This window comes from Triticum aestivum, chromosome 3D (assembly GCF_018294505.1).
Source record: "Triticum aestivum cultivar Chinese Spring chromosome 3D, IWGSC CS RefSeq v2.1, whole genome shotgun sequence".
Classification (NCBI taxonomy): Eukaryota; Viridiplantae; Streptophyta; class Magnoliopsida; order Poales; family Poaceae; genus Triticum; species Triticum aestivum.
This window is the reverse complement of record NC_057802.1, coordinates 31946134-31960593: the sequence shown is the minus strand read 5'-3', so window position 1 is coordinate 31960593 and position 14460 is coordinate 31946134.

Below are 14460 nucleotides of genomic sequence, written 5' to 3'. Positions count from 1 at the left end.
CTCCGGAACCGTTCGTCTTTGCGATCCTGCACTAGGAGAGGACGAATTAGGTTTTTGGGAAGCGTTGTGTGCGACTGCTCAAATTCGTCATCACGGGTCGTCTTCCATCCAAGTCGGGCGGTGCTACTCATCGTCGTATTCATCGCCGTCAGCAGCAGATCATCGCCAACATCGTCATCAACACCGTCGCACCCATAATAGCTAACGATCAGTACGTCCAACATCCTCTGTTCATGTCTGCCTCTACAGCTATTGTTACGTGTTTGCTGCTGTTATGCATGTCTTGTTGTTCTTCTAGTTTGCTAGATTATTGCATGCTAGTATCTCTTCTAGTCATGAATTATTTACTGGAATTACTCATGAACTTGCCTAATATTCCAACAATCCAAAAACCTAATTGTAGGCAATTTCCTGAGTTAACTATGGCTGGATTCGCTGATGCACTGAGGCCGGATAAGTTTACCGGTGTGCACTTTAAGAGGTGGCAGGTGAAGACCACGCTCTGGCTTACTGCTCTGAAAGTTTTCCACGTTAGTGTTGGTGCTCCAGAGGGAATGACTGACGAAGTTCAGAGAAAATTCCAGGAAGCCAATACTATGTTTGTGGGATGCATTCTGAGTGTTCTTGCTGACCGTCTGTGCGATGTGTACATGCACATAAATGACGGAAAGATTCTGTGGGATGCACTGAATGCAAAATTCGGTGCAACAGATGCAGGAAGTGAACTGTACATCATGGAGAGTTTTCATGACTACAAGATGGTGAATAACCGTTCTGTGGTTGAACAAGCTCATGAGATACAGTGCATTGTGAAGGAACTTGAACTCCTTAAATGTGTTCTACCCGACAAATTCGTGGCTGGGTGCATGATTGCAAAGTTGCCTCCTTCATGGAGGAATTTCGCCACAACTCTGAAGCATAAGAGACAGGAGATATCAGTTGAAAATCTGATTGCATCTCTTGATGTTGAAGAAAAAGCTCGGGCTAAAGATACTACTGAAAAAGGAGGTGAGGTTCAGCCTACTGTGCTAACATGGTGCAGAGGTACCCACAGAACAAGAACAAAGGGAAGAACAAACCTGTAGTGCTACGCCTGTGGGAAGCCTGGACACTTTTCCAAGGAATGCCCTGAACGTGCAGACCACAGAGGGAAAACAAGCTCCAAGACTGTCAACATGGTGACCGCTAGCAATACTGATGGGTATGGTAATTTACCTATTGTGCTTTCAGTATTTCAATCATCTTCATGGTGGATTGATTCGGGTGCTAACGTTCATGTGTGTGCTGACATCTCCCTGTTTACTTCTTATCAGGTCGCAAGGGATTCTTCCGTCCTAATGGGGAATGGGTCACATGCTTCTGTTCGTGGCATTGGCACGATGGATCTGAAGTTTACTTCGGGAAAGATCGTGCAACTAAGGAACGTGCAGCATGTCCCTACTATGAACAAGAATCTAGTTAGCGGCTCCCTTCTATGTCGAGATGGATTTAAGGTAGTTTTAGAGTCCAATAAAGTAATCGTGTCAAGATTTGGACAATTTATAGGAAAAGGCTATGAGTGCGGAGGCTTGTTCCGCTTTTCCCTTTCAGTTTTTTGCAATAAGTCAATAAACCAAATTTGTGCTAGTGTTAATGATGATGCAAGTATTTGGCACTCTCGTTTATGTCATATTAATTTTGGTTTAATGTCTCGGCTATCCAGCATGAGTTTAATTCCGAACTTCACAGTTGCCAAAGGTTCTAAGTGCCATAGTTGTGTGCAATCTAAGCAACCTCGAAAGCCTCATAAGGCTGCCGAGGAGAGAAACTTGGCACCTCTAGAACTCATACATTCTGATCTTTGTGAGATGAATGGTGTGTTGACAAAAGGTGGAAAGAGATATTTCATGACTTTGATTGATGATGCGACTAGATTTTGCTATGTTTATTTGTTGCAAACTAAAGATGAAGCATTAGACTACTTTAAAATCTATAAAGCTGAAGTTGAAAATCAACTAGAGAGAAAGATCAAGCGTCTTAGGTCCGATCGTGGTGGAGAGTATTTCCCCAAAGTTTTTGATGAATTTTGTGAGGAACATGGTATTATTCATGAGAGGACGCCTCCCTATTCACCTCAATCAAATGGAGTGGCCGAGTGGAAAAACCGCACATTGACTGACTTGGTGAATGCCATGTTAGACACTGCTGGTTTATCTAAGGCATGGTGGGGGGAGGCTCTATTGACTTCATGTCATGTCCTGAATAGAGTTCCCAACAATAATAAGGAGAAAACCCCTTATGAGGAGTGGGTTGGGAGAAAACCATCACTTTCTTATTTGCGCACTTGGGGATGTTTGGCAAAGGTCAATATTCATATTCCTAAGAAACGCAAACTTGGACCAAAGACAGTGGATTGTGTCTTTCGGGTATGCTCAACGGAGCATTGCTTATAGGTTTTTAGTGGTAAAATCTAAAGTACCTGATATGCATGTTGATACTATAATGGAATCTCGTGATGCAACATTTTTTGAGAACATATTTCCTATGAAATATATGCATAGCATTGCTAGATTTTCTTTTGAGATAATTCCTGAATCTAGTACAACTGATGAATATTTCGAACAATCACATGAGGAAGTCCTTGAGAAGGATAACAATGAAGTTCCTATAAGGAACAAGAGACAGAGGATTGCAAAATCCTTTGGTGATGATTTCATTGTATACCTTGTGGACGACATACCCAAGACTATTGCAGAAGCATATGCATCTCCGGATGTAGATGATTGGAAAGAAGCTGTTCATAATGAGATGGACTCAATTCTTTCTAATGGAACATGGGAACTAACTGATAGACCATATGGTTGTAAACCTGTGGGCTGTAAGTGGGTGTTCAAAAAGAAGCTAAAGCCTGATGGTACTATTTATAAGTACAAGGCGCGGCTAGTGGCCAAGGGCTACACTCAGAAAGAAGGCGAAGATTACTTTGACACCTATTCACCCGTTGCTAGAATGACCACCATTCGAGTGTTACTTTCCTTGGCTGCCTCTTATGGTCTTATCATTCATCAAATGGATGTAAATACAGCTTTTCTCAATGGAGAGTTGGAAGAGGAGATCTATATGGATCAGCCTGACGGGTTTGTGGTAAAGGGTGAAGAGAGAAAGGTGTGCAAGTTGTTAAAATCTTTGTATGGTCTGAAACAGGCACCTAAGCAATGGCATGAGAAGTTTGAAAGAACTCTGACTTCTGCAGGATTTGTCATTAACGACGCTGATAGGTGTGTTTACTATCGCCATGGTGGGGGCAATAGTGTCATATTATGTTTGTATGTGGACGACATATTGATCTTTGGTACAAACATTAATGCAATTAATGAGGTCAAGTCTTTTCTATCAAAAAGTTTTGACATGAAAGATCTGGGAGAAGCCGATGTAATTCTAAACATCAAACTTATTAAGGATGAGAGTGGGATTACATTAACGCAATCTCACTATGTTGAGAAGGTCTTGAACCGATTCAGTTTTATGGATAGTAAGCCTTCTCCAACACCTTATGATCCCAGCGTGACACTCAGAAAGAACAAGAAAGAAACGAGAGATCAATTAAGATACTCTCAAATTGTCGGTTCACTCATGTACTTAGCTAGCGCCACAAGACCAGATATCTCTTTTGCTGTGAGCAAACTGAGTAGGTTCATGTCCAACCCGGGTGATGATCATTGGCATGCACTAGAAAGGGTCTTGCGCTATCTGAGAGGTACTATGAGTTACGAAATTACTTATTCAGGGCATCCTGCTGTGCTAGAAGGATATAGTGATTCAAATTGGATCTCCGATGTTGATGTACTTTACGCAACAAGTGGGTATGTATTTACTCATGGTGGTGGCGCAGTGTCATGGAGGTCTTGCAAGCAAACCATATTGACGAGGTCAACTATGGAAGCAGAATTAACTGCTTTGGACACAGCTACTGTTGAGGCAGAATGGCTGCGTGAGCTCTTGATGGACTTGCCGGTTGTTGAAAAACCTGTACCGGCTATTCTTATGAATTGTGATAACCAAACGGTTATCGCTAAAGTGAACAATTCTAAAGATAATGCAAAGTCATCAAGACACGTGAAGAGACGTTTGAAGTCTGTCAGGAAGTTGAGAAACTCCGGAGTAATAACTGTTACGTATATACAAACAGACAAAAACCTGGCAGATCCCTTTACAAAGGGACTATCACGAAATGTGATAGATATTGCATTGAGGGAGATGGGTATGAGACCCATAGATGTTACACCATAGTAGTAACCCAACCTTTGTGATCGGAGATCCCGTGAATTAGGATCTGGGAAGAACAAGCTATTGGTTAACTGAGGAGAGTAATAACTAATGATCGTGTCCAAGTGAAGATGCAAAACTCTCAGAGCTGTAAGGCTTAGATCTGTAAGGCAGGTTGGCAACATGCCTTAACGTGGTTCTATTGGCTATAATTAGCAAAGATGCTGTCCTACAGAGCAGTCTTGAAAGAACACACCTATATGAGTTCTGACTGTAAACGTTGCAGTCTATGAGATTTGGGTGATCTCTAGTAAGCTCACGAAGAGACCAGGGAGTATGACGTATAAGCTCCAAACCGCGGGGTAGCCTACTGGCGGTTAGGTACTGGTTAAGACTTTGAGTGAAACCTGTTCACACAAAACTAGCAATTCAAGGCATAGTCCATTGTCAAGTTGTGAATGGATGTAGCTTAAAGTTCTAGGCAGAAGTTCAACTTAACAGTCTCTGCTGAAACACTGGTATATTAAACAAGTGGTGAGAGAAGGCAAATCTCTAAATGGGTATTTGAGATCTGGTGGGGGATTGTTAGAATTAATGGGCTAGGCCCATAGCAATTTCTGAAATCTCAAAGCCCATGTGTAAAATGGCAAGTGGTGGTGCTAAGTTTAGTCCCACCCCGGAAGTTGAAGAAGAGTTGGACCTCTTTATATAGTGGGTTCTCTCCATCACTCTAAGTGGTGTGTGAGAAGAGAAAGGGAAAACCACACGCGCGCTCGCTCGCCTCGCCGGGGCGGGGCGTACATGCGACATGCGCGTGAATGGTCCGCCGAAATCCGGTCTGTCTCCTTGCAGGAGCGCAGCTTTCTTTTGCCGTTTTATTTTTATGTCTTGGCAGACAAGTTTTTGATTTCTTGTCCGGTAAGTATATGAATTAGAAACCGAGTTGGTTTTGGATTGTGATCGCGACACAATACCGCCTCTGGTCCTAATATATATACAGCTACCGGCTGCGGCCAGAGACACACCGAAAACACCTAGGGTTTTGCCTCATCTCACAACTTGCGCCACCGTCGTAGTCTACTCCATCCCAAACGCCGGCGTGTATGGGCGCGTGGGAGAGCAGGTCTCCGGAACCGTTCGTCTTTGCGATCCTGCACTGGGAGAGGACGAATTAGGTTTTTGGGAAGCGCTGTGCGTGACTGCTCAAATTCGTCATCACGGGTCGTCTTCCGTCCAAGTCGGGCGGTGCTACTCATCGTCGTATTCATCACCGTCAGTAGCAGATCGTCGCCAACATCGTCATCAACACCGTCGCACCCATAATAGCTAACGATCAGTACGTCCAACATCCTCTGTTCATGTCTGTCTCTACAGCTATTGTTACGTGTTTGCTGCTGTTATGCATGTCTTGTTGTTCTTCTAGTTTGCTAGATTATTGCATGCTAGTATCTCTTCTAGTCATGAATTATTTACTGGAATTAATCATGAACTCGCCTAATATTCCAACAGTAGCTAAGTGTCATTATGACTGGATGCATGCAAGCATTAAACAAGTTACTAGTACAAGAAATATCATTAATATTTGCCTCGATTATTGTCGGTGGCCTTGTATTGATACAAAATGTATATTCCATAATGACCTTGTATAAGTAAATGGAGGGAGTATCTACAGATTCTACACTCGACAACAAAATTAATTCTTCGGCGAGGATGCTTCGAAGTGGATTTAGTTGCAGTATTTGCTAATGGTGCAGCAGTCTAGTCAGATACAACAACATTGTCTTGTATAGCTAAATCAAAATAAGAAGAAACAACAAACTAGGTGTGCACGGGAGATAGCAATGAACGGAAAATCTGATTGATATCTAGATTTAATTACGAGCATATCATTCAGTGAATTATGTTGTTGTCTAACCCTAAAGACGAATTTTGCAGTTGTCCTTTCTCTAGGACTAGCAGCTGAAGGTGACTTACATCATCTGTTTTTAGCCTTGTGATGCTGTAAATCGATAAATAATGTACTCTCTCAGATTCACCCAACAAGAGCTAACAATGACCATAAGCATCATTACTTGAAAGCACATATTTAGTAGAGTATATTAGTTGTAATAACATCTCATATTATGGGACACAGGGAGAGTACTACTAATCAGGGATTTGTCAATTGTTGCTCACTACACAGAAACATTTCCAGATAAGGGAAAAAGCATCTGATGTACTAGGCTACTAGCTGCTAACACCTCAATGTTAATATAATATGCAGGAAACCTGAACCTGATCAAAATACACACACTTCATGTTCTGCAGCAACCCCATTAATTACCAGGAGCACAAGATACACGAATTCTTCTGTTCTTGGACTGGCAGAAGGTAACTTGGGTCATTTTTATCTGAACCCGCCCTCTAATGCTGCAAATCAGCAACGATGTGCTTTCTCACATTTATGATTTATCCCCACACTAGTATAGCTAAAGGTGACCATAACCACCAGTACATAAGCAAATATATTAACTCACTAGCTAAGTGATAGGGAATGTTTGTGGAATAAGATGTTAATTTTTTCGCACGGTGCATCTCTGTTCATTAAGTTTGATGGTTACTTTTGGAGTAGGCGGAGCTTGGTCACCCGGTACACATCCTAGAGGCCTGGAAAGAAGGCCAGAAGGGGAAGGATGGCGCCGAGTTCTGCAGCCAGTCGGCGCAGGAGAGGTACGGGACCTTCAAAGAGGACTTCCAGGATGTGCACAGGCAGGACGCCGAACCTATGTCCCAGCCACTTGATCCTGAGCTGCTCATCATTGCTGGCGAGGGGAAGGGCCATGGCCGCCACCTCCTTTGCAACGGGGCGATCGCCACCTCCTCGCATCACAAGCTCCATGAGATACGCGCGTCGAGCACAATCTCAACTCCATCCATATGGAGTCGCCCTACCGCCGCGTCACGTGAGATCACGCGTCTCAAGGTTAGCATCATAACCATTCATTTATGTCCATGCCTCGAAATAGCACCCTCGCAACCTATATGAGCTTATTGCCATATTACAGGCTTTATTGGACAAGCGGGATGCTGGAGAGGAGCAAAGGCGGCGGACTAAGGAGTAGAGAAGAGACAAGGAACAAGCAGAAACGAACGAAAGGTTCAAGCTGCTCGAGAAAAAACTAGAGGTAGACCATTTCTCTAAATTTGGCCCCATTCATTATATAGCGATGAACAATGCTCGCGTGACTTTAATCTTATTGGCTCTTATGCAATCTCAAGGTGGTGGAAATGATGCCCCTCCTACTCCTCCTCCAGAAGGTTAACCCCATGGAAATGATGCTCCTCCTCTTCCTCAAGGCGGTGTATGAAGATGTGAACTTCTGTGTGATGTGCATGTGTGTTGCAATATGTGAACTTCAATGAATTAACCCTATGTATGAATATGTGAACTTCTGTGTGATGTGCTCGAGCAATTTTTTTGCTCTATGAACTTCAATGAATTAACCCAGATCTAGACTACGGCGGTGTGGCGGCCGGCCGGCGTCCTAATGGCGGCTGTGGTGACAGTGTTGGCGATGGCGATGGCTGTGGCATAGTGGCGCGGGCCGCGGGCGCAACGGTCTGCCCTGTTCGGGCGGCGGTGGCGCGTCATCTGCCTTTGGATCGGCGGCGACAGCGTGAAGGGCCTGGTGGTCACGTCGGCAGCACCTCTGGTTAGATCTATTCTGACCGGTGCAGCCGGCGGTGGTGGTCATCTCTTTCGTCAGAGGTGGCCGGCCTGCAGCTGGGTGGTCGGATCTCGAGATTCGTCATCTAGTCCCGACTACGAGTCAGGGAGACATAGTTGCCGGTGAAAACCAAGCCGTTGGTGGGCCATGGCGGCGTTTTGTGCCCTTACCTTGATGAAGGCATCGTCGCGTAACTGTTGTCAAACCACTCGTGCTGCTTCGGGGAAAACCCTAGGATTTGGTCTTCCAAATCGGACGATGGCGGTACTACGGTGCCATTTCTCTCTTGGAAGCATCGTTTGTCGAGCAGCGCTGGAAGACAGAGGCAGGAGGTGGAGCGCCTTCGTCTTGCGGAGCTTCGGTGGAGCTGTCACGTCATGCCTGACCGACAGGTGCTACGCTGAGTCATGCCTGGTTGGCAGGTGCTATGCACGGAGGATCTTCCAGAGTCTTCGCGTCTGGATGGACGAGCGCAGGGTGGTGGCGCCGTTGGGCGCCGTGGTGGCGTCGACGGACGTCCGGAATGGCAAGGATGATGCGGATCTCTCTTCTGAAGATGGGTCAGTGGTTCGATGATGAGGCTTCTAAAACGTATGCATGTGGTGTGCGCTTTAGGTAGGCTGTATCGACTGTTGGTCCCGATACGTTATGTGGATGGATCGGCGACAACACCGGTTTTAGATATGAGGGTGAGAGCACTCCACATTATCGAGTTTGTAGGTGTGAGTGGTGGCTTCAGGCGAATTTCTGTATGTTCTTGTCAGACCTTTGTGCCCCACATGCCCACACACACATGAATTCGGTGACATCGAATTCAGCTTCTGCCATTTAACACGGCGCACCCGTTCAAAAGCTGGCAGCGGGTATACAACCTTGGTGGTGTTGACATATTCCACTTCTTGAATCCCAGTTACCCAGCTAAGAAACAGTATAACAGCTGAGTCCTCCCAGGCAGAGGTGGAGTTCAGCAATTCAACACCAGTATTAGTAACTCCAAAGCACACCAGTTCAGTTCCTGGCAACTCCAAGTGGCCTATCTGAACTTTGGTGGCTGTAGTTTAATGACGCCCGAAAACTGGGTTCAAAGTAAAAGATATCGGTTTTCATATTTAATAACCCGCACAAAGGATGATGAATGTTAGGCTGAGTGAACAAGAGAATTATGTACGTTACACTCTCGACAACAGAATTTATATGGAAAGATTCTTTGGAAATGGATTTAGTTGAGAACGATACAATAGTCGATCTAGTCAAGAACGTAAAATGGACCAACACTAATCCTGGCCAGCTAAATTGAAACAAGAAAAAAACACACTAGGGGTGCAAGGGGAGATAACATTACCCCCCACATGAGGAGCTAACAGCGACGAAAAGCATCAAGTACTTGAAAGGGCATGAAGTAAAAATAGTCATTTCATACGTTTACATAGTAGATAGTACTAGCAGTAGAACAAAAGGATTTGTCTTCTTGCCTGAAGTCACAAATATGAACACCAAATCAAAGTAGGCGCAAAACATTTCCAAGCAACTTGCCCCAGAGCTAGGGATCTGGCACATATTCAACTTCTGATTTTTATGAAGGCGCTTTCAATGACTATCAATTGAGCAGTTTGCGAAGTCACTTACCTTCACAAGCAGAAGGCAGAAGGCTCCTCCCTACATTGTAGAAAACAAACATGAAATGAAAGAGCGGGACAGTCTACCTTTCCCTGCCCTTTAAAAGAAGTTTGTGCACAATTTGCTTCTGTAAATACCTGATTTATGTAGCCCTATTGCCGAGTTCTAGTTTCTGCCTCCGGATCCGGAGCACCCTCTTTCTTTTTCTTGGATACAACCATTCAGCGAAACAAGGAGTGTAAGGATGATAAGGTCCACTGTGGTATTCTCCTTTGTTGTAGACAACTTGTACCTTCTGGCTATCCATGTGGTATGACTTAAGTCTCTTTTCTAACCCATCTATGAAGAACAACAAATCACTATTTGGATGGATAGTTATCAATGTATAGGACTCGTCACGTTTGTGAAGATGCCTTCCTAACAGTTCAGAAATGTTTGCAGTCGTTTCTGCTCCGGTGCTCCCCCCTGGGCTGAACGCGAGGTGGAAAAACACATCGGCGGCCAGGATGAACCAAAAACGGTTCATAACGAGGGGCACGGTCGTTTTTGTTGCCCCCGCGTATAGCCGTCGAGGAGCCCTGAGAGGCCCCTACGGGCCCGGTTAGATCGTATGCCCGGCCGTATACGTATTTGTATACGGCGGCCTTTCGTGCACGCATGCAGCCGCCCGCGCGTGGGGCAGCACGTGTCACGGGTAGTTGCCAAAACTGTCCCATCATATAAATGTGGACGGCAACCACCTCCGGCCGCATCGCCCACCATTTCCCCCCGCCACATCGTCTCCCTCTCTCCACTCCCCACTCCCCACTCCCTCTCCTCTCCAACCTACTCGTCTCCCTCACCGCATCTCTCCATCGCCATGGCGGACGCAGGAGGCGAGCGCCCCGATTGGGGCACAGGTCTGGTGGAGCAGGCGCGGCAGGTCGCTGCGGGAACCTTTGTGAGGGGGCGTGCCGGCGTCCAGCGCGGTGCTCCCTCCGCTGCAGATCTGGAGAAGGCGGGGGCGGGCTGCAGCGGCGCGGTCCAGCCAGATGAGCCCGCTCTGGCGATCTCCAGCGAGGCGCAGAAGGTGGAGGCGGGCTCTGGCGAGGCGCACGAGGTGGAGAAGGTGGAGGCCGGCTCAGCGAGGAGCAGGCGGAGCAGAAGGTATCTGCTTCTCACTTTTAGTTGGTAGTTTTTAGATTGTAGGGTTTGTGGCCAGAACTTTGTTTGGTTAGATTTGTTGGAGGTAGGGTTTTCTCTGCATTAGGGTTTTTCTGTATTTGATTCGTGCAAGAATGGTGGACCACATATGATTATTAGATTAGGTTAGAAGTAGCCGGATTGAGGGATGGGGTTTTTTTCCAGATGCTTATTAGATTAGTAGTGGAATTTTTGCAATTCTTTAGGTGTTTGGATTGAGGATTAGATGATGGATTAGTCAAATATATACTTCTCTATTGGTTTGGGTTGGTGCCTGCTTTAGTTCTTTGGCTTGATGATTAATTAAATGGATGATTAGTTCTAGGGATTATGCCTGTCATAGTTGCAATTCTTAGATGCTTGATTGATGCATGTTGTCATAGTTGCAGTTCTTTGATGCTTGATTGATGCCTGTCAGGCAGAGGCTATGAGATTGGATTTGTTTGTGTTGGATTGGGGCTTCTGAAGGAGAGGGGAAGGGGTGGTCTATGCTTATTTAGTTTGGGTTAGTAGTGGAATTTTGCCGTTGCTTCAGAGATATTTACAGCATTGAACATCCTCTGCAATGTCGTTGCTTCAGAGATAAAAGCATCTTGGGGTTTTTTTCAGATGCTTATTAGATTAGTAGTGGAATTTTTGCTTGTTAGATTTTAATTAGTATGAGGTTGAATACCTTACTTAAGGGGGAATTTAAGGTCGGATAGACGTCATATGATTATTAGATATGTAGTTCAATGCTGCAGACATATATGATTATTTGATTTGATCTGTGGTTCAATGATACTGGATGGAAACATATTTGATTTGGAATGCATTAATTTTGATGTGCCAATGAATTGATTTAAATGATACAAGATTCATCTATAGTATAATTTGTTGTTGTTTAGGTAAGTAATGAAATTTTAGATGTTTGTTGGAGATGTATGCATTTATAGTTGAAGTTGTACCTAATTAACTACTGCATTATGTTAATATGTATAGGAGCTTTGCTGCATTATCCCAAAAACAGTAATTTGTGCATATTAAAATTTGTAGTTGGCTTCTATAATTAGTAGCAATGGATGTAATTTTATATTTAGGGGGCTAAGAGATAACTCACTTTACAATTGCAGAAGGGTGGCCTCAGAAAAAGTAACATGGCCTTGAAATATTGTCCTTGCCCAAAATTTTATAAACCAAATGTTGTACTCACCATTTGTCCAGCCTCATAAAATTAACCTGGCCAGAGATTTTCCTCTTGTTCAAATACTTATGATGAATTACAAAAATATGCAGCTGGGATGTCACCATTGTATAACTATGAAGTAAACATTCCAAGGCAGGATCCTAGCAACAAAATATACTATATGTTTCCATTAAGTAGTGTTGGTGGGAATTCCCTCAAAAGAAAAGTGTTGGGTTAATCCAGGGAATGTCAAGAATCCAGCTTGCATTTTCATTAGCATTTATGAAGGAAAGCATTTGTCTATTGATTGATTGCTTAGATTCTGTATTTATAAGGAAAGCATTTGGTCACTTGCAACATACCAATGTGGTTCACATTCACAATTTTGTTTGTAATGACATTCTGTGAACTGCAATTCAATTCATTGTAATTGATGTGCTTGTTTGACAATATAGCAGGAGGAGGAGGATCTTGTGGGCAACAAGAGGAAGTGGGACAAGACTGGGTTCTACCCATGTGACTCTGATGAAGATGAGCCGTACGAGGTAAGGCCTAGTTGAAATGTTATTTGTGCATTGAGTTAGTATTAATGTTTTTGAATGCATAATGTATTAATGTCAGTCATTAATGTGTGCAGTATCAACCTGGAGATGATGTGGTCGAGGGGAACGTCGAGTCCTTTGAAGAGAAGGTGGTGAAGAAGATCAGGGCCCAAGGATCTGCTATGTACTACAACTGGAGGACGGACAAGTACCGGTGCCCCTACTGCAGCAGGCCCAAGCCCAGGTCTGGGTTGCTAGAGTATCTGATGGAACATTGTCGGGCTACATCGATCAGCAGTGATGAGTACAAGATCAGGGCTCAGCATTCTGCCCTCCACAAGGTCCTGAGAAACCCTAACATGTAGTTGCCCTAGACCCTGGTTGTCGTATGATGGAGGAAGCCTAAGTTCTTTTGGTGAACTTTATGTGGTATTCTGATGGTGGAAACTTTTAGTGGTAATGTAATATGAACTTTATCTAAGTGTAGTACTGTGATGTGTGGTCTAAACATATCTAATATGCTAGTGGTCTGAACTTGGAGGTGTCTGCATCAGCAAGTGTGCTGTCTGGATGCTGCAATCTACGGTAGTAATATATATTGCTATCTATATTTGTGTCCCTTAAATTTGCCATTATGGTTCCTTAGATGTATGGTTCCTTAGATGTATGATCTGCTTGAATTTAGCTGCTGCAATGATCAGACATGCCGCATCAGTGTTGCTTCACTGATCAGGCATGCTGCAAACACTTCCCATGCTGTGGCCATGTGGAACATGCTGTGGCAATGGTGCAATAAATTACCATGTTGTGGCCATGTGCAACATGCTCTACCCATAAGCAAATCGGACCAAATGTAAAACTTTGCGTTAAGTTAATTAATATTGTTTAGTGAAGTAAGTGGAAATTGTTCATCCACACATATGACATCTTTCCTTCATTTGAGTAAGCAAAAATAGCAAATACTCCACCATATGATCAAATATTCCAAAAACTGAGCACATATTCCATCATTTCATCAAATAATAATAAAAAATTAGTTAAAGATGGTGTGTGTGTGCAAAAAAACAACATTTGAATAAAGATGTAATGATTATTTTTAATATAAAGGAGTTTTTTTATGAAATGCAAGTTGATTATTTGTAATATGAAAGATCTCCTTTTGTACAATTTATAGTGGCTCCGTGAAACCGCATGTTTCGAACTGGCATTGGGCAGGGCATAAAAAATTCAGAAAAAATTCAAAAATTGTGACCCAAATTTTCTTGCACATGGTGACCCACATGTGCCAAACATGCCTATGAAAGAAAATTTAGAAAAAGAATATTTTACAATGCCCCCTTGAGGTATAGACCGATGTTTTGACCAGTCAGTCTAGAGGGCATTATAAACTAATAAAAAATTCAAAAAAATATAAAACATTGGAAACCTAGCTTTGTTTGTGCAAGAGATCACGTGTGCCAAAATTGAGGTGATTTGGAGGTGGTCAAAAAAATGACCGCATTCCTAGTTTTTGAACAAATGTGATTTTCCCACCACCTCCAAATCACCCAAACTTTCTTGAACATGGTGAACCACATGTGCCAATCATGCCTATGAAAGAAAATTTGGAAAAAGAATATTTTACAATGCCCCACTGAGGTATAGACTGATGTTTTGACCAGTCAGTCTAGAGGGCATTATAAATTAATAAAAAATTCAAAAAAAATATAAAACCTTGGAAACCTAGCTTTGTTTGTGTAAGAGATCACGTGTGCCAAAGCTGAGGTGATTTGGAGGTGGTCGAAAAAATGAACGCATTCCGGAGGGGCCATTTGGTCTTAACTTAAGCCAGTTTTTGAACAAATGTGATTTTTCCCACCACCTCCAAATCACCCAAACTTTCTTGAACATGGTGAACCACATGTGCCAATCATGCCTATGAAAGAAAATTTGGAAAAAGAATATTTTACAATGCCCCCTGAGGTATAGACCGATGTTTTGACCAGTCAGTCTAGATGGCATT